This window comes from Hibiscus syriacus, unplaced genomic scaffold, assembly GCF_006381635.1.
Source record: "Hibiscus syriacus cultivar Baekdansim isolate YM2019G1 unplaced genomic scaffold, ASM638163v2 tig00001478_pilon, whole genome shotgun sequence".
NCBI lineage: Eukaryota > Viridiplantae > Streptophyta > Magnoliopsida > Malvales > Malvaceae > Hibiscus > Hibiscus syriacus.
The window spans coordinates 3,960,019-3,978,854 of NW_024061874.1; positions in this window are offsets into that span (position 1 = coordinate 3,960,019).

Genomic DNA, 18,836 nt, shown 5'->3' on the forward strand with positions numbered 1-18,836 from the left:
TAAATCACTCTCGCATCTAGCCATTTTATAATTTCCTTCATGACTAACTTTTTTATGATCAGGTTGAGTCTTCTTTGGGGTTCCACCGAAGTACTGTGGCTATCTTTTAAATTGATTTTATGTATGCATATGGTAGGGATAATTCCCTTCAAGTCTTCCATTGTCCATCCAAGAGTCTTTTTATGATGTGACAAAATATTTAACAAACTATTCTCCTACTCGGAGGTTAGATATGCAGAAATAATCACTGGTAAAGTTTCATTACCACCTAGGTTGGCATATTTCAAATGTGATGGCAAGGTTTTAAGTTCTAATTTAGGTGAATGATGTAAAGAGGATTATGGGGAGTTAACTTCATTAAAATATAAGGGTTCAAATTTCGGTCATGATCTAGTATGAAGGAGACTAGATTGTTCCTTTGACTTTGTTTCATACTCTGCCTTGATGTCGTTAGCAAGGACCCCGTTTTGTGCTTTATTCAGATGACTGTCGCCAGGGCCATAATTTTAAGAATCGTGTTATGAAAATAGTTCGTCTGGGCCATGATTTTCTTGTTTATGCGTCATGGTTATTGAGTCGTGGCACAAAGCATTATATTCATCTAGCTTTAAAAATTCATCGTGACCAAGACTTGTTTTTTCTTCTTCTTCTATGGAGTCCACTTCTCTAATGCATTGGCATTCTTATGAGGCGTCCACATATTTCATGGAGTTGAATAAATTGATTATGACATTTTACTCTCCCACCCGTATTGTGAACTTTTCCTTTTCGCAATCTATTAGGATTCTCTCAGTGGCTAAAAAGGGTCGTCCCAGGATGATAGGTGCGTTTTCTTCGGCTTCGCAGTCTAAGATGAGGAAATCAACTGGAAATACGAATTTGTCCATCTTCACAATGACGTCTTCTATTCTACCCTCAGGTTGCACATAAGATCGATCAACCAACTGTAGGATAACTTTTGTTGGACAAGCATGATACCTTTCTAGTTTTAGAAATATGAACTTTGGTATCAAATTTACACTTGTTCCTAAATCAAAGAGAGCTCATCCTACAAAGTTGTTACCAATTGAACATGGTATTATAAAAGTGTCAGGGTCTTTTTTTGTGGGAGTTTGCTTACTGTAGAGTAGATTTCTATTGTCGTGGCAACATTTTCTACATTCTTCTTCCTTGTGAAAATGTCTTTTAGAAACTTAGCACATGAAGGCATTTGCTCGATGGCTTCGAGTAAAGGCACATTGTTATACAATTGGTCCAGAACATCAACAAATTTCTTGAACTGTATATCATCATTATGTTTCTTTAATCATTGTGGAACCGGTAGTGGAGGTCTCACATTATCTGCTATTGGTGCTGAGGTATTTCTGTCCTCGGCCATGAATTTCCCATTATCTAGCTGACGTTTTTCTGAGCGTTCATCATTTTCTTTCATTTTGGGTGATTCGTCATGTTTCTCATCTTCAGTTTGATTCACTGGTTGTGTATTGCCTTGACACAAATTATTCAGCTTTTCTCCCCTAAACTTTCATTTTGGTTAACCTGTGTTCCACTCCTTAGTGTAATTACACTGTATTGCTCATTTTGGTGACGCTTAGTGATTTTAGTATCACTAGGGAGATTTCCTTATGGGAGGGAATGCAATGTCTTGGCAATTTGACCCATTTGGTTCTCCAATGCTCTTAAAGATGAACTACAACTTTGCAAAAGTGCAGCTTGGCTTTGCAATAAATTTCCTTGGTTTTTTATTATTTAAGAATGCTCGTGCATCGAGATCTTTGTAGAAGCCATGAAATCTTTTATCGAAGTCATAAATTCTTGCAATGAAACTTCCAAGGAGTTAGTATTGGAATTAGTATTAGTGGAAGAAACTATACCTTTAGTGTTTTGCCAGGGAAGCTGATGATGTTGATTCTGAAAATGTTGATGGTCTGAGTTAATCTGATGTGGTCTTTTGCAATTTGATGCTTGATTATTGTTGTTTCTTAGATTACCCCCTGAAAAAATTGGATGTTGTCTCCAACCATAATTGTACGTATTTGAATAGGGGTTATTTTTGCTTCGGTTATAATTGCCCACAAAATTGGTGGACTCATGGTTTTCTAGACATTCACTCTCATTATGGTTATTGTGACAAAATATTCATGCATTATTGGTTGCCTTGACTTCTCTTACCTCACTAGGACGCTGCAAATTTTTCAACATATTAGTTATGGTAGAAAGTTGAGCAGCTACTGAATCCTTACCCTCTAATTCATATGCTCCAGATGAGATGCTTTTCTGTCGGTTCCCAATCTTGTATTTGGGATTTGATAGTCATTATTTGCTATCCAGTCGAGGGTATTAAAGGCTTCCTCAGGTGATTTGTCAAGTCAGGTGCCATTTGCTGAGGCATCCAACATCATTCGAATAGGTGCATTAACTTCATTGTAAAACATCACTGCTTGAGTCTATTCATGAAATCCATAGTTGACACACTTGCAAAGTAAACTTTTATACCTATCCCAACATTCGTACATTGATTCATCATCTCCTTGGCGAAAACTTACAATATCATTGCGAAGCTGTGTATTCATATTGGGTGTATTATATCCAAATAGGAAACTCTTGCATAAATCTGCCCATAATTCCATAGAGCCTGAAGTAACTCCAGTGAGTCAAGCTCTTTCTTTATCGCGTAGGGAATAAGGTGAACCACATAATTCCATATGTTGTCTAGCATCCTCATTAGGTGAACCACTAAATTGACAGATAGAATTTAGATGTTAAACATCATCGGTTTAAGCTCAAAATGAGTTGCTTGTATTTCAGGTGCCTGGATTGAGATCATCAAGAATTGGATTCAAATGGTCTCGTATTACTCGTGGTCTTACAACTTGAAGATTAATTGTTGCATCAGGATCTTCTTTATCTCCCATGTTGTTGCCTTGTAATTATAGTTGGTTTATATACTCTCTGGTTTGTTAGTTACGTCACCTCTATCTGAATGATTGTTCAATTTCAGGGTCGAATGGTTCCAATGGTTTACTAGAAGATCTCAGGATCATGCAATAATAAAAACCTACAAAATAAAATAATAAAATACGTTAGACTAAGTAAATATAAGGTGACAAGAAAAACTTGTTATGGCGAAAAATAAAAATTTCGTCAGTTGCCAATCCCCGGCAACAGCGCCAAAAACTTGATCGGTTGTGAATGTATAGGCTAAGGCAAGCAATTCTGTGCAAGTATACACAATCGAATCAAGTAATATAGAGTAAGTAAAGTATCGTGGTCGAAAGTTTTTAAGTTTCACAATAACCAGAACTAGTTGTCACAAGCTAATTCCTACTATCTTGTCAAACTAGAAAACTATTATTAATAAAACACGAAAACACTATAAAGTATGATTGCAGAAAAGTTTGGACGAGACAAAATAAATATGCAGAACTTGTCAAGGTAAAATAAGTAAAGAAAAGACAAACATTGATTCAAATATATTCAAAACAACCTCGCATATTCAGACTTATCACAAAGCACTCATGCTAATCTTTTGTATTGACAAACAATTATTCTAAGTCCATAATGAATTGTTATGACATGTTTAAACTGCCCGATAGGATTACTAAGTGTTCTTAGACGATTGCTATGGAAATACTCCTCAGCGTTAACTACAACCCTTGGTTTGTCAGACTGTTGTTGTAGCAGTACCTCTCAGCGTAAACTATAGTCGTTGTCTATCCTACTTAAGCGTCCATCCCTTTTAGTCGATTGAAACTCGCTCCTTATCTCTAAGGTAGACAAGTTAGAATATCAGTATCTCAGATCTATTCCATTGTTCACATATATTTATCTTAATTCTCTCGAATCTAAGAATCAATTTCTAGACAAAAGATAATCTCTCGATGCTCTTACATTGCCAAGACATGTTTCACCAAAACCCCAGGCAAGCTATCGAAGATCTTATGGTGTCAAGGCAAAATATTAAAACAATGAACAAAACAATCATGAGCAGAATCATAATTCATCATTCATAAAATAGAAAATAATTGTTTAGGCAAAACAAAAATTATCACCAAGTAATACAGTTCATGGTGCTATCAAAAAAGTCATCCAAGTATCATCGTTTTAATACAACCCCAATACGTAAAGAAATTAAGAACAAAGGAATAACGACTCCCAAAACCGGGGGCTCTATCGTGACAATTCTGATCAACACCGCGCCTGCCTTGGCAATCAACCTCTCTCGAGACCTGACCGCCGCTCTGCTACAGTCTTGCTATGGAGGACACCAAGGAAGGTCGGTTAGTAAATGGTGGGGAAGCACTGAAGTTTCTTACTCACACTTCAAGTAAGGCTCTTCTAACTTCCTTGCCTCCTTTCTTTGGTAGCTATGACTGGGTATTTATAGAGGGAAATCTCCTAGGGTTTCACATAAGTGGAGATTCCCTATATACTCACACTGCAGTTGTCAGAATATTGAGGGCTTGCTTGCACGTGAAGGAAGTCGTACAGCTGGCATGTCACATAGGCAATTTCGTCATATCCACTTCAGACCTTCTAGATAAACCTTGCCTTGGCGAGATAAATCTGTTCCTCACGTTTCTTTAACTTCTCTATTCCATTGACCCTTACAAATTACATTGTCGCGAATGAAATGTTATTCCTCAGTAAATTTCCTGCATATAAACAATCCACACATACCCTTTCTCCTCAGCAGCATCAGTCAAACCAATTAAATTTTGCCGAAGAAAAACTTATCCACCACAAACAACTATAACCTAAATGCAACTAAATGCAACTAAAACATTGTGCATACTTTTTTAGACGAGTAATAACTTAAGTGAAAAGACTTGAAATTGAGTCTTTTTATGGCATTATCAGGGTCTGTTTCACCAAATTCAAACCCAGTAGTAGTTTTTCCACGTTTTATGTATTAATTCAATCCAATCTTCACGTTTGAGTTTCGTTTATGATATAATTCATTTTTCTATTTATTTGAGATATTACGGGACATTGAATACAAGTTCAAGAGTGATTAAATGGGGTTTAAATGATCAAATGATATAGCTCGAAAATTGAGGCAATACATTAATACCTTTTGCATACTTTACGAAACATGTTGGTATTGGTTAGTGCATGAATGAATATGATTGGTCAATTATGTATAATTAATTATTACTAGACTCAAACTGAATACATTATAAAGTTAGTAAACTAAATAAGACTCGAATGAATCGCATAAGAAATTGGAAGATAGATAAGAAATAAATCCAACTTTAGTGTTTAATCAGTAAATCAATTAATCTTGGGATCTTTAAATTATGATTATTTTTGTTAAAGGATTGGAAATACTTGTATAAGAAATTAAAAAAATACCATTGGGATGTAAAAAGATAATTATTGCCCCTAAAAGTGAAAATAACCCTTAAAAGACATGCTTTATCCGATAAAACTACTGATACAACTGTTAAATGGCTTATTTTGTTTAGAAATATCCCGATAATTAATTTTAACCTTAGAGATGGAAAAAAACTTAGAATTTAGATTATTGAATAAACACCTAAAGACTAAAGTAATACATATGAAAAAATTGAACGAAGCAACTGAAATACCTTTAGATGGAAAAGGGACCTGGATATCCCCTAATAGTGAAAATAACCTGGAAATTCTTTCTTGACTTGGTAGATATACATATTCATTGATTAAATTCATATTCTGAACAGAAAAGCCTGATAATCTATTCTTAGCCTTTGACATCACTTCAGAATTGGATTTTCTAATTTATGAATAAATATTTGAAGACCCGTTTATTAGAAGATCTATATATATCTGAATTAATTGAAATTATCAACATACTCTAGAGCTCCGAAATGACTAGAATAACCTTGAGTACTGAAATGAACTAAATACCCTCATGACCTAGTAACAAGTGAATATCATTGGATAAATTCGAGAAACATCAATGAACCTAATTGTTGTACCACCCTAAAGGTTATGAACACGACCCAAGCACGTCGGTCATTCTTGATACTTTTGTAATGCAATAATAAAATAAATACAATAGGAATACATGTTTGTCTCCTCCAAATCCATTCAATGATGATTTTGAGGTGATCAATTCAACTAGTGTAATCAAAATTAAGAATTGAATATTCATGAAGTATCTCGGTCTGAATGAATAATAAGTATCATAGTGTTGAGATTTATTTATTCAAATTTGAATCGAACTTCTGATAATTTGAAATAAATCTTGAATACTATAAATCATCATGCTACCTTTATTAGGTTAAATTACTAATAAGTATACGAGAATTAAAATATCTAAAATGCCTCTGATGGCTTAAATTATTGAACCACTCTAGTTATATTCAAATCTTAGTAAATTATGATGTAAATGTTCATGAATACCTTCCTAATACAGACGATTACTAGATGGTCCTGAAGCATCAATTTATAAATGTTTGATTAGATCTGTTAGCAATTAAACCTCTTTTAATAGGGATCTCATTCATGATATCCGACCAATTTATAGAAATTTTCATGTTTCCCTCCTTAATAACTACCAAGCGAAAAATAATATGATCCTTTAGTGTGTTCCCTATGCACATAGATATTTTCTTTGATTTTAAGAAAATATTATTGTTACAAGAATTAAAACACGATATTTGATCTCTATTTTCTGATACAAAATATATCTAACTCTAAATTACTGATATTTCTAGTTACTGTTAATCTGATTTATACTCAGGTAATATACGAGATACGTTATGGAGTTTTAAAGGATCAGCTCCGATCAAGCTGGTAATTCCTTGTGGACCTAAGATGACCCTTGGGTAGGCTCTTGGGCCCAATGGCCTAGTGGTAAGACCTTATGGATCCTAAGGCACTCCCTTAGGATTATTCATTTTCATTGTGCTTAGGGTAAGTCCTTATGGACCTGAGGTACACCCGTCAAGTGGCTCCTACGCTTCTGATAGGGTAAGTCCTTATGAACCCAATATGCTCCTGGGACTAATGGGCTTATGTTAAGTCTTTATGAGTGCATTTTTTAGGAACTACATATCGGTGTTTGGGTGGATAATATTATTATGATTTTAAAAAATTGTTTTAGTAAAATGGACTACTACTATTTTCAAACTATATGTACACTTATTTTCTAGTTTTATTAGAACACACTAGACTCTCAAACTCAATCTTCAGAAAGTGTCTCTCTTTGAAATGTTCCTTTAGAAGTATAAGTTTCCTGACTATTGCTTGAAAAATTAATTAGTGAAACCTCAATATATCATTAGGACCTGAATATTATTGGATAATTGAGCGAATTTCATGCCTTACCATATATCCAATTGTCATTTATCATCATTAGGTAGTTTTGTATTACCGAGCTTTTCCAAAGCCCACTTTGTTACTTACTATTTTAGGTTAAAAGAATTGCTCCTATCTGTCCGCGAATTGTGACTACTATATATGGTTATGAAAATATGTGCAAGTATACACAATTGAACATGTAATATAGTGATGAGTAAGTATCATATCCACTAGGATTAGAGGAAATTTATAAGCTTAATCACAATAGTTTACTATTTCACCTAAGTATAGTTAGTGATGTTATTTACAAATAAGAATGATGTGGTAAGATGAAATGGGTGTTGGTTGGAATGAAATGATGATGTAATGGAAATGGCGTGGCAAAGTGGATGGAAATATCGTTACAAATTAAATTATATGTAGTGGAATCAATTGAAAATGTAAACACAAAACAAAATGTAAGTACTGGATTTGATTGTCAGGACTTCAGACTCCTCACACAACAAGCTACTACGGGAATAAATGATACGAGTCACTTAGGAAACTTAAGTTTACAAATGGTGTTTTATGCTATCTCTAGTCAAGGGACTCTATAGGTTCAAGTTTCCATAGAAAACGTATTAGTGTTATTAAGTATAGAGATCCTATAGGTCCAGATAACAGGATATGTCACGGTAATACCTTTTAGCGGCAACACTAACATCTAACCTCTCGATCGAGCACTACCCTTTTTAGTTGATTGAAATCCTAGCCTTATGTATAAGGTTAGATTAGGCCTAGTTACTACCTAAAACCCCTTAGTTATATGGATCTTCCCTAGTTTCTCTCAAACACTAAGGACATCTACTTAGTCATTCTCTCAAACACTAAGCAATATCCTAATAAATGACTACTCTCATAGCTCCTACAACCTTAAGGCATTAAAAATCATAAACAAAAAAAATAACATCATACAAAAACAACCATCCATTAAAGTAACAATTAAATAACCATAAGGAACTCCCACAAAAAAAGACTAGTTCATGGTGGGGTCAAATGTTTCAAGAAACTAATCTGTTCGATACAACCCAAATAATATAAAAGAGAGCAAATAGAAAAGGAATGAGAAAAAGCCTTCGACGTACACTGTCGGAGCTACCCTCGGCCGCCATGAACTGCCCTAGCTCGCTAGCTCCTCTCAGAAACCTGTTCGCCAGTCCCTCTAGCTTGTTAATGGAGGAATGTCACGGTGAAGGAAAAATGAGATACATTTTTCTCTCTGAATTTTAGCTCAAGGCGGCGTGTGTAAAGTCTCTTTCTCATTGTGGCTTCATCTCCTATTTATAGGGGGACAATAAACATAGGAATTTGTGTTAAAATTTCTAGTATACCCCAATTAGGCTCCTTTCACCTGATGGTTGAGGCAGATATGACAGTGGTCCCCTCCAAGGTAGCTGGGAGTAGACCAGACAAGATCAGCTTGAAACTGGGCATGGTCTTGAAAGAATCAGGCGACTCAGGTGGAAGATGTATCCTACCAGGTAACTGACGGTTAAGGGCATGTAAAGACAAAGACAGCTGGCTCATAAAAATACCATCTTTCATTTTTTCCACTTCTAAAATGTCATCTGATATGGCATTTGTATTGTGCTCAGCAGTCTCATCATGTCACGGCAAGTCTTTTTTGCTTATCCTTGCTCCCAATTCATGCACATCATCAAACAAAACATCTTCCCCATAACGCACCACCACTTACACAATAAAATATCGCGACAAAACATATTTCCACCACATGCAACTATATGCTACTAAATGCATCTATATAATCCTATATAAACCCTTAGACGTTCAATAACTTAAGTGAAAAATCCCTAAATATGGTATTTTTACGGAGTTATCACACCCCCAAACTTGAGTTATTTCTTGTCCTCAAGCAATGGATAATATTAAGTAAAATAAAAATAACATGGCAAGTTCAGGTTCAAGATAGTCGTATGGGATATAATTTCAGTCCTCAGTACATTTGGCTTCAACAAGTTAGACTAGTTTTAGAAATCAAGTATTGTCCCCTAGGGTAAGATCCTTTGATTGAGTGTGTGTGTGTTTGTATCAAGTCCATGCTTAACAACTCTAGAAAATTTTTAAGCAAACTCTCTTGTTTTGCCATGACATTTATGAGTTTACTCCCATATTGTTTTCTTTTTTAACTGCAACAAGGGGAGTCAACCCATCACACCTACCATCGCACACTCTAGGTGAAAGAGAACATACCTTCCACCCCCGAGCTAGTCAGGTAGAGTCATCCCGTGACTACTTTCATTCACTCATATGCCTTGGCTTCCATTTAATTAAGTGTAGTTCTTCAGGAAATGCGATGGCATATCGAAGTGTCCCTCTACAGATATGCCAAGGAATTATTCATTTTTTTATCATTTTTTTTAACATGTGAGGTTTTTATCCTTCAATGACATTATCAAAGTTTTATTCCAAGACATGCAAGAGTTATCTTATAAAAAAGTTTACATGTTCCTCAAGCATGGAAAACATACAATCGTGTATCCATAGGTTTCAAGAAAGCAAATCCTAAAGTTGTTTCTATCATCCTCAACAGTTATGTACATTCAATTCTAGCCATAAATAGTTCATCATCATTAGGCATCCTTAATTTATTCCAGAAAAATAATTTTAACACTAAATGTTATGCAATGCAATGTAATGCAAGGTACCTTGACTTTATGTTGGTGGTGGTGCGGCAGCTGTGCGACGTTGGCTCTTGCATAATTGACTGGGTTTTGGAATGTTAAGAATCTGATGTTGGTACAGCAGGGTGTCCTAAGCCCTTCTGGGATCAGGGATAGTTGAGGCTTCTCACACCTATACACCTTCTTCAGCCGGTGCCGAGTTATTCGTAGAGGAATTTGTTGCGTCATTTCTGATTATTCATCCTCAAATGGCTCTATGGGTTGCAGGGATTATGGTACAGTTGAGAGCTAGAACTCGGCTTCTTGATATTCGATTATTGGTACTGAGTGGAATGGATCAGGATCGGCTGGTTCTTCCTTATCAGTGGACTGGTGAACATCTTCTAATGCCTCGATATTCTCAGATGGTTGCAAGAGCATATTAGCGAAGATTGAGATATCAAGATTAATGTGCTAGAGAATCTCCATGAAAGCATTTGCAGCAAACTTATCTCAACACTTTACATAAGCGAAAAAGGTCATCATATTGTTGGTCAGTTGTTTTACGTGCTTTTGGGTTCTCTTAGTGACCTCCTCTAGGGCATATAGTTTTACCTTGGCATCTTGGGTTGCTTCAGCGCGGGAAGTGTTCTCCTCTTTTTATTTTCCCTTGTTTTCCTTGAATCCAAGTAGATAGGAAGCTTGGTCTTTATAATACCAAATAACCCATGTAATATCCCATCAAACTACTCCTCACGCACATTCTTCTCACGGTAGAGAGATATAATGAGGTTTGGAAATACCAAGGCACTAGCAGGTCAATTTAAATAAGTATGAACTTGCTCCACAATTATCTTACCTATGTCAATGGAACACTCTACTAAAATATAGTGCAACAGAATCATTATTTGCAGTGAGGCCATGGTGTTGTGGGTAGTAGGGAGAAGCTTGTGCTTCATGAAATGATTCCATAACTTATCCCTCGATTAGAGCCTCTCGCGGTCCACCGTTCATCGGCTGACTTGTTGGCTATTCCCTTATGTGTTTGAAAAATAGAGGTCTTTCATTATGTCATGGTAAGTCTCATTATCTGCCTCTTATGTGAAAGTGGTGTAGTTACCAATAATATCCTGCAAGTTAAAATAATGATTAATAGATGAAGAGGTAAAGCGAATAGAAATACCACGAACCACCACAACATGTTGATTTAGGTCGGTTAAGTTGGCATAAAACTCCTTCACTAGAGAGCCATTCACATTCTCCGATGTTTAGCAAATTTTTACCACTGGTGCTGGTGAATGATGTCCATGACTTCACTGCCGAGGTTGACATCTTCATTGTTAGAGAAAACGAAGCCTAACTCAAAGAAAACCTGGTGGTTGTTTAAGCTTTGAAACCTTTCTTGCGCCGCTTCATCAACAAAACGCGTTGGAGATGATGGAGCCATGTGATAACTCCATAAAACGAATCTATTTCTAGTCTTTATACTTAAGTTATTGCTCATCTAAAAAAAGTATTCATACCATATTAGTCGCATTTAGGTTATAATTGCATGTGGTGGACAGTTTTTTCCTAGGCAAGCTTTATTTGGTTTGACTGATGCTATCGATGAGAAAGGGCATGTGTGGATTTTGTATGTGCGGGAAATTAACTAAAGAGGAGCATTTCAGTCATGACAATGTATTACGTAAGGGCCAATGGAATATAAAAGATAAAGACATTGAGAAGCATATTTATCTCGCCAAGGCAAGATTTATCTTGCAATTCTGAAGTGGATCTGACGAATTATTTATGTTACATGCCAGTTGTACGACTACCTTCACATGCAATCAATCCCTCAAGATTCTGAAAACAACCAGCTGCCTTTCCTTTTTTAGTATGGACAAGAAAACAACGGGTATTTAGGGAATATTTACTAGTACGAAACCCTAGGAGATTTCCCTCTATAAATACCCAATCACAGCTGCCATTATGAAAAAGTCAAGGAAGCAAGAAGAGTTTTAACTGAAGCGTGGAGTGAGCAACAATAGTACTTTCCCACCATTTTAGAACCTGACTATCCCCGGTGTCCTCCATAGCTAGGCTATAGCAGAGCGACAGTAAAGCCTCAAGAGAGACAGGCCGCCATGGCAGGCGTCGTGCTGATAAAAGATGTCACGATAGAGCCCCCAGTTTTGGTAGTTGTTTTTCCTTTGTTCTTAATTTCTTCACTTTGCTTGGGTTATATTAAAACTATGGTACTTTGGTTGACTTTTTGAAAACACCATGAACATTTTTACTTGGTTTTAGTCTCTGTTTTGCTGAGACAATTATTTTCTATTTTATGAATGATGCATTATGATTTTGCTCATGTCTGTTTTGTTCATTATTTAAATATTTTTCCTTAACACTGTAAGAGCTTCGAGAGATTGCCTAGGGTCTAGGTGAAACACTTCTTGACACTATAAGAGATTTGAGAGATTTTTGTTTGTCTAGACATTGATTCTTAGATTCGAGAGAATTAAGATAGATCTACGTGAATAATAGAATGGGTCCGGGATGGTGATGTTCTAACTTGCCTACCTTAGAGATAAGGAGAGGGTTTTAATCAACTAAAAGGGATAGACGCTGGAGTAGGATAGACAACGATTATAGTTCACATTGAGAGGTATTGCTATAACAACAGTCTAACAAACAAAGGGTTATAGTTAATTGAGTAGTATTGTCATAAAAACCAACAAAGAATACTCAGTAATCTTGTCTGGCAGCTTAAACATATCATAACAAATCATTCTATACTTAGAATAATTACTTGTCATAACAAAAGATTAGCATGAGTGCTCTGTGAAAAGTCTGAATATGTGAGGATGTTTTGAATATATTTGAATCAATGCTTGTCTTTGCCTTATTTATTTTCATTCGATAGTTTTGCATATTTATTTTGCCTCGACCAAACTCTTCTACAACCATACTTTATAATATTTTCTTGCTTTATTTTGTTTAAGTTATTACTAATAGTTTTCTAATTTGACAAGACTTCAGGAATTAGCTCGTGACAACTAGTTCTACTTGTGTTGAAACTTAAAAAACCCTATCAATCCCTGAGGAGACGATAACTCACTTACCCTTTATTCCCTACGCGAAAGAGTGAGAGCTTGGCTAGTGGAGTTCCTTCAGGCTCAATAGAACCTTTGGCAGATCTATGTAAAAGCTTCTTACTTTGATACAATCCACCCAATATGAATATATAGCTACGCAATGACATTGCAAGTTTTTTCCAAGGCAATGATGAATCCATGTACGAGTGTTGGATAGATATAAAAGTCTGCTTCGTAAGTGTGTAAACCACAGATTTTATGACTAGACTCAAGTCCTGATGTTTTACAATGAAGTTAATGCACCTACTCGAATGATGTTAGATACCTCATCAAATGGTACTTTGCTTGATAAATCACCCGAGGAAGCCTTCGATAGGATAGCAAATAACGACCATCAATTCCCAACTACAAGGCTGGGAACCGGTAGAAAAATGTATGGTGCATATGAAATTAAGGGTAAGTATTCAGTAGTTGGTCAACTTTCTGCAATAACTAATATGTTGAAAAATTTACAGCGTCCTTAAGAGGTGAGAGAAGTTAAAGCAACCAGTAATGCATGTATTTTATGCCATAGAAAAATGTATGGTGCATATGAAATTAAGGGTAAGTATTCAGTAGTTGGTCAACTTTCTGCAATAACTAATATGTTGAAAAATTTACAGCGTCCTAAAGAGGTGAGAGAAGTTAAAGCAACCAGTAATGCATGTATTTTATGCCACGGCAACCATCATGAGAATGAATGTCTAGAAAACCTGGAGACCATCAATTTTATGGGTAACTACAACCGAAGTAATAACAACCCCTACTCAAACACATACAATCCTAGATGGCGACAACATCTAAATTTTTCATGGGGTAATCAAGGGACCAACAACCACAATCACGAAGCAAATTATAATCGGCCACAACAGAGTAATTTGGAACATTATAATTTTCAGAATCAACATCAGATGCCCTGGCAACACACTAAAGGTACAACTTCTTCCTCTAATACAACTTATAATTCTAACTCCTTGGAAGCTTCACTGTAGGAATTTATGGCCTCGATAATAGATTTTATGGATTCAACAAAGACTTTGATGCATGAGCATTCATCAACAATTAAAAACCAAGGCAATTTGTTGCAAAGTCAAGTTGTTCTTTTGCAAAGCCATAGCTCATCCTTGAGAGCATTGGAAAACCAAATGGTTTAAATTTCCACAGCATTACATTCTCCCCCACAAGGAAGTCTCCCTAATGACACTGAAGTCATTAAACATCATGGAAAGGAACAGTGTAATGTACTTACACTGAGGATTGGTACACAAATTAAATAGAATCACAAGTGTGGGGGAAAGCAGCTGAAAGATTCTAGCCAATGCATCATACAACCTGAGGATCGAGATGAAACTGTGGAACATGAGGGATTGTCCGAAGAGAAGGAACAACATGACAATTTAGAAACTTGTCAAATAGAGAATGGGAAACTTATAGCCAAGGCCAGAGTTTCCTCATCTCGTACATTAGATGACGTGAGACCTTCACCACCCTTTCCTCAACAGTTCAAGAAATTTGTTAATGTTCTCGATCAGTTGTATATCAATGTACCTTTACTTGAAGCCATCGAGCAGATGCCTTCCTACGCTAATTTTCTAAAAGACATTGTCACAAAAAAGAGGAAGGTAGAAAATGTTACAGTGGCAAAAGAAATTTACTCTTCAGTAAGCAAACTCCCACTAAAGCGAAAAGATCGTGGTAGTTTCTTAATACCATGTTCAATTGGTGACAACTTTGAAGGATGACCTCTTGTTGACTTAGGGTCAAACGTAAATTTGATACCAAAGTCCATATTTTTAAAACTAGAAATATGTAACGCCTTTCCAACCACAGTTATATTACAGTTAGCTTATCGGTCTTATGTGCGTCCTGAGGGTAGAATAGAAGATACAGTTGTAAAGGTGGACAAATTTTGTATTTCCAGTTGATTTCTTAATATTAAACTGTGAAGCTGATAAAAATGCACCCATCATCCTTGGACAATCCTTTTTGGCCACTGGACGAATCTTAATAGATTGCGAAAAATGAGAGTTCACGTTGCGGGTAGGAGATTAAAGTGTCACAATCAATGTCTTCAACTCCATGTGATATGTGGACGATTCAGAAGAATGCCAATGCATTAGAGACAAGGAATCAATGAAGGAAGAGGAAACAAAAAATCTTAGTCAAGAAGAATTTTTATAAATAAATTAATACAACACTTTGTACCACGACTTGATGACTATGACGCATGAACACGAAAATTATGGCCCTGGCGAAAAATTGTTAGAAGTGGTTTCTAATAAATATTGCCTTGGTAACAGTTGTTCAAATAAAATAATTAATGGATTCAGTAACAATGACATCAAAGTAGACTATGAAGGAAAACCAAATGAAGAATCTAGTTTCTTAATGACAGACTAGGTATGAAATTTGAGCCCCTAGATTTCAATGAAGTTAGTCCCCCAAAATCATCATTACAGGATGCACCCACATTGGAACTTAAAACTTTGCCATCGCATTTGAAATATGCCTACTTAGGTATAATGAGACTTTACCAGTGATAATTTATGCCAGTCTAACCTCTGAACAGGAGAACAATTTGTTAAATGTTTTATCGCAACACAATGAAGCTCTCGGGTAGACCATGGCAGACTTAAAGGGAATTAACCATACCATATGCATGCACAAGATCAACTTAGAAGACAGTCATAGCAATTTAGTGGAACCACAAAAAAGATTCAATCTGATCATGGAGAAAGTAGTAATGAAGGAAATCATAAAATCGCTGGATGCTGGAGTAATTTATCCAATATTCGATAGCTCATGGGTTAGTTCAGTGTAGTGCGTGCCAAAGAAAGGTGGTGTGACCATGGTCAAAAATGAAAACGATGAGCTTTTAAATACGATAACAATCACGGGCTGTCGAATATGTATGGACTATAGTAAGCTCAATAAAGCCATAAAGAAAGATCATTTTCTCCTTCCTTTTATTGACCAAATGCTTGATATGCTAGCAGGAAAAGCATTTTACTACTTCCTTGATGGATATTCGAGATACAATCAGATAGTCATAGCACCGGAGGATCAAGAGAAGACTACTTTCACATGTCCATATGGTACCTATGCATTTTGATGAATATCGTTTGTGTTATGTAACACTTCTACAACCTTTCAGAGATGTATTATGGAATTTTTTTGGATATGGTGGAAGATTGCATGAAAATATTTTTGGATGACTTCTCCGTCTCGGGTGACGATTTCAACCGATGCCTCGGTAACTTATCTAAAGTGCTGAAGCGATGTGAAGAAGCCAACCTAGTACTGAATTGGGAGAAATGTCATTTTATGGTAAGTGAGGGAATAATGTTGGGACACAATATTTCTTTTCAAGGAATTAAATTCGATAGAGCCAAGGTGGAAGTAATTGAAAATCTACCTCCACCCACCAATGTGAAAGTAATATAAAGTTTCCTCAGACATGCAGGCTTTTATAGGCGATTCATAAAAGATTTTTCTCAAATCTCAAAACCTTTGTGTCTTTTGCTTCAACATAATCAACCAATTGTATTTAATGATGATTGTTTAAATGCTTTTACAAATTTAAAGAAAAAACTTTCATCAGCACCAATCGTTGTTCCACCAGACCGAAGTGCACCTTTCGAGCTCATGTGAGATGCTAGTGATTATGCAGTTGGGGAAGTGCTAGGACAATAAAAAAGTAAACTCTTTCATGTTATCTACTATGCTAGTCGTACTCTTAGTGATGCACAAATAAACTATACCACAACTGAAAAAGAACTTCTTGCAGTAGTATTTGCATTCGATAAGTTTAGGTCATATCTCATAGGAACTAAAGTGATTGTGCATACAATTCACTCTACAATTAAATATTTAATCAATAAGAAAGATTCAAAGCCTAGGCTCAGCATATGGATATTATTAATACAAGAGTTTGATTTAGAGGTAAATCATAGAAAGGTACTAAAATCCAAGTAGAAGATCACTTGTCTAGATTAGAAAACAAAATTAGTTGTAATGACATGAAAGACATCCAAAAGGATTTCCTTTATGAGAAAATTTTATTTGTCATGGTTGTGTCTTGGTATTCTGACATAGTCAACTTTCTTGTTAGTGGTATTATACCTCCATATTTATCTAGCCAAGGCCGAAAAAAGTTCAGACATGATGTGCGACACTATTACTAGGATAAACCATTCCTATTCAAGCAATGCGGCGACCAAATAATCAGGAGATGTGTCCCAGAAGAATAACACAAAGAAATTCTACTTCATTGCCACTCATCACCGTATGGAGGACATTTAGGTGGAATGAGGACAGCTGTGAATGTTCTTTAATTCGGTTTCTATTGGCCCACCTCGTCAATGATGCATAAGAATTCTACAAGTCGTTTGATAGATGCCAGCGCACAGGAAACATATCAAAGAGACATGAGATGCCATGGTAAAAAATTCTAGAGGTTGAGCTTTTCGACGTGTAAGGGATAGATTTTATGGGACCTTTTCCCACATCTTTCGGTGACCTATACATTCTCTTGGCAGTGGACTATATGTCCAAATTGGTAGAAACCATCGTAATACCTAAGAATGATGCCGATGCCTGACTAAAATTATTGCACAAAAATATATTCATGCATTTTAGAACACCGCAAGCTATTATCAGTGATGAAGGAACACACTTTGACAACAAATTAATTTCCAAGGCGCTAAAAAGATATGGAGTAAGACATCAAATAGCCATGGCATATCACCCCCAGACCAATTGATAGGCCGAAGTCTCTAACCATGAAATAAAACAGACCCTTGAGAAAGTGGTCAACCCAAGCCAAAAGAACTAGTCACCGAAGCAAGATAAAGCACTATGGGCCTATTGCACAACATTCAAGACACCGCTAGGAATATCCCCATTCAAACTAGTCTACGGTAAGGAATGCCATCTACCTGTAGAACTTGCATGGATACTCATCTTGCTGGAGAAAGAAGACTCTTAGAACTGAATGAAATGGATGAATTCATAGCTCACACTTACGAAAATGCCCGTCTATACAAAGAAAAAACAAAATAATGGTATGATAGAAAAGTTTTTCCAAGGCAATTTTATTCTGGAAAGCAAGTGCTACTCTGTAATTCATGACTCAAATTGTTTCTAGGCGAGCTAAAATCTAGATGGTCAGGACCATTCATCGTGTACCAAGTCCATAGTAACGGAGCAATAAAAATCAAGAACCGAGATTATGGATCCATTTTCAAGGTGAATGGCCAGAGACTAAAGGAATACAAAGGAGCATAAATCATGCATGATAAACCGACATCAACAACACAAGATGCCCAAGAGTTTGCTTTACTTACATGAACAATTTTTTTTGCCTAAGCAACAAAAATATGAATTCTATACATAAATAAATTAAATTATTTTATGCACTAGTTAAATGTTTCACTTTATTTTTGTTTTTTGTTTTTTTTTGCATGCAAGGTACAAGTGGCAGCATGGGGTGAGAACTTATGCATGGGAAGAAAAGAAACCCTAATATAAAAAGGTTTTAGGGGTACTTGTAAAGAGTGAAAGTTATATTTTCCCCACTTTATATCAAATCAAATATTGTGTCATTAATATCATATATTTTCCCTCTCATTTTGATCAATTTGCCCCGAATAAACCACCCATTATCTTTTTTAAAAAACTAACTTATACTCCATCTTCCTCTTCGTTCCCATAGTTTCTTTCTTTAAAATTTTTCCTTCAATATTTCCTCCTCATCGCAACCGTGAAAACACCC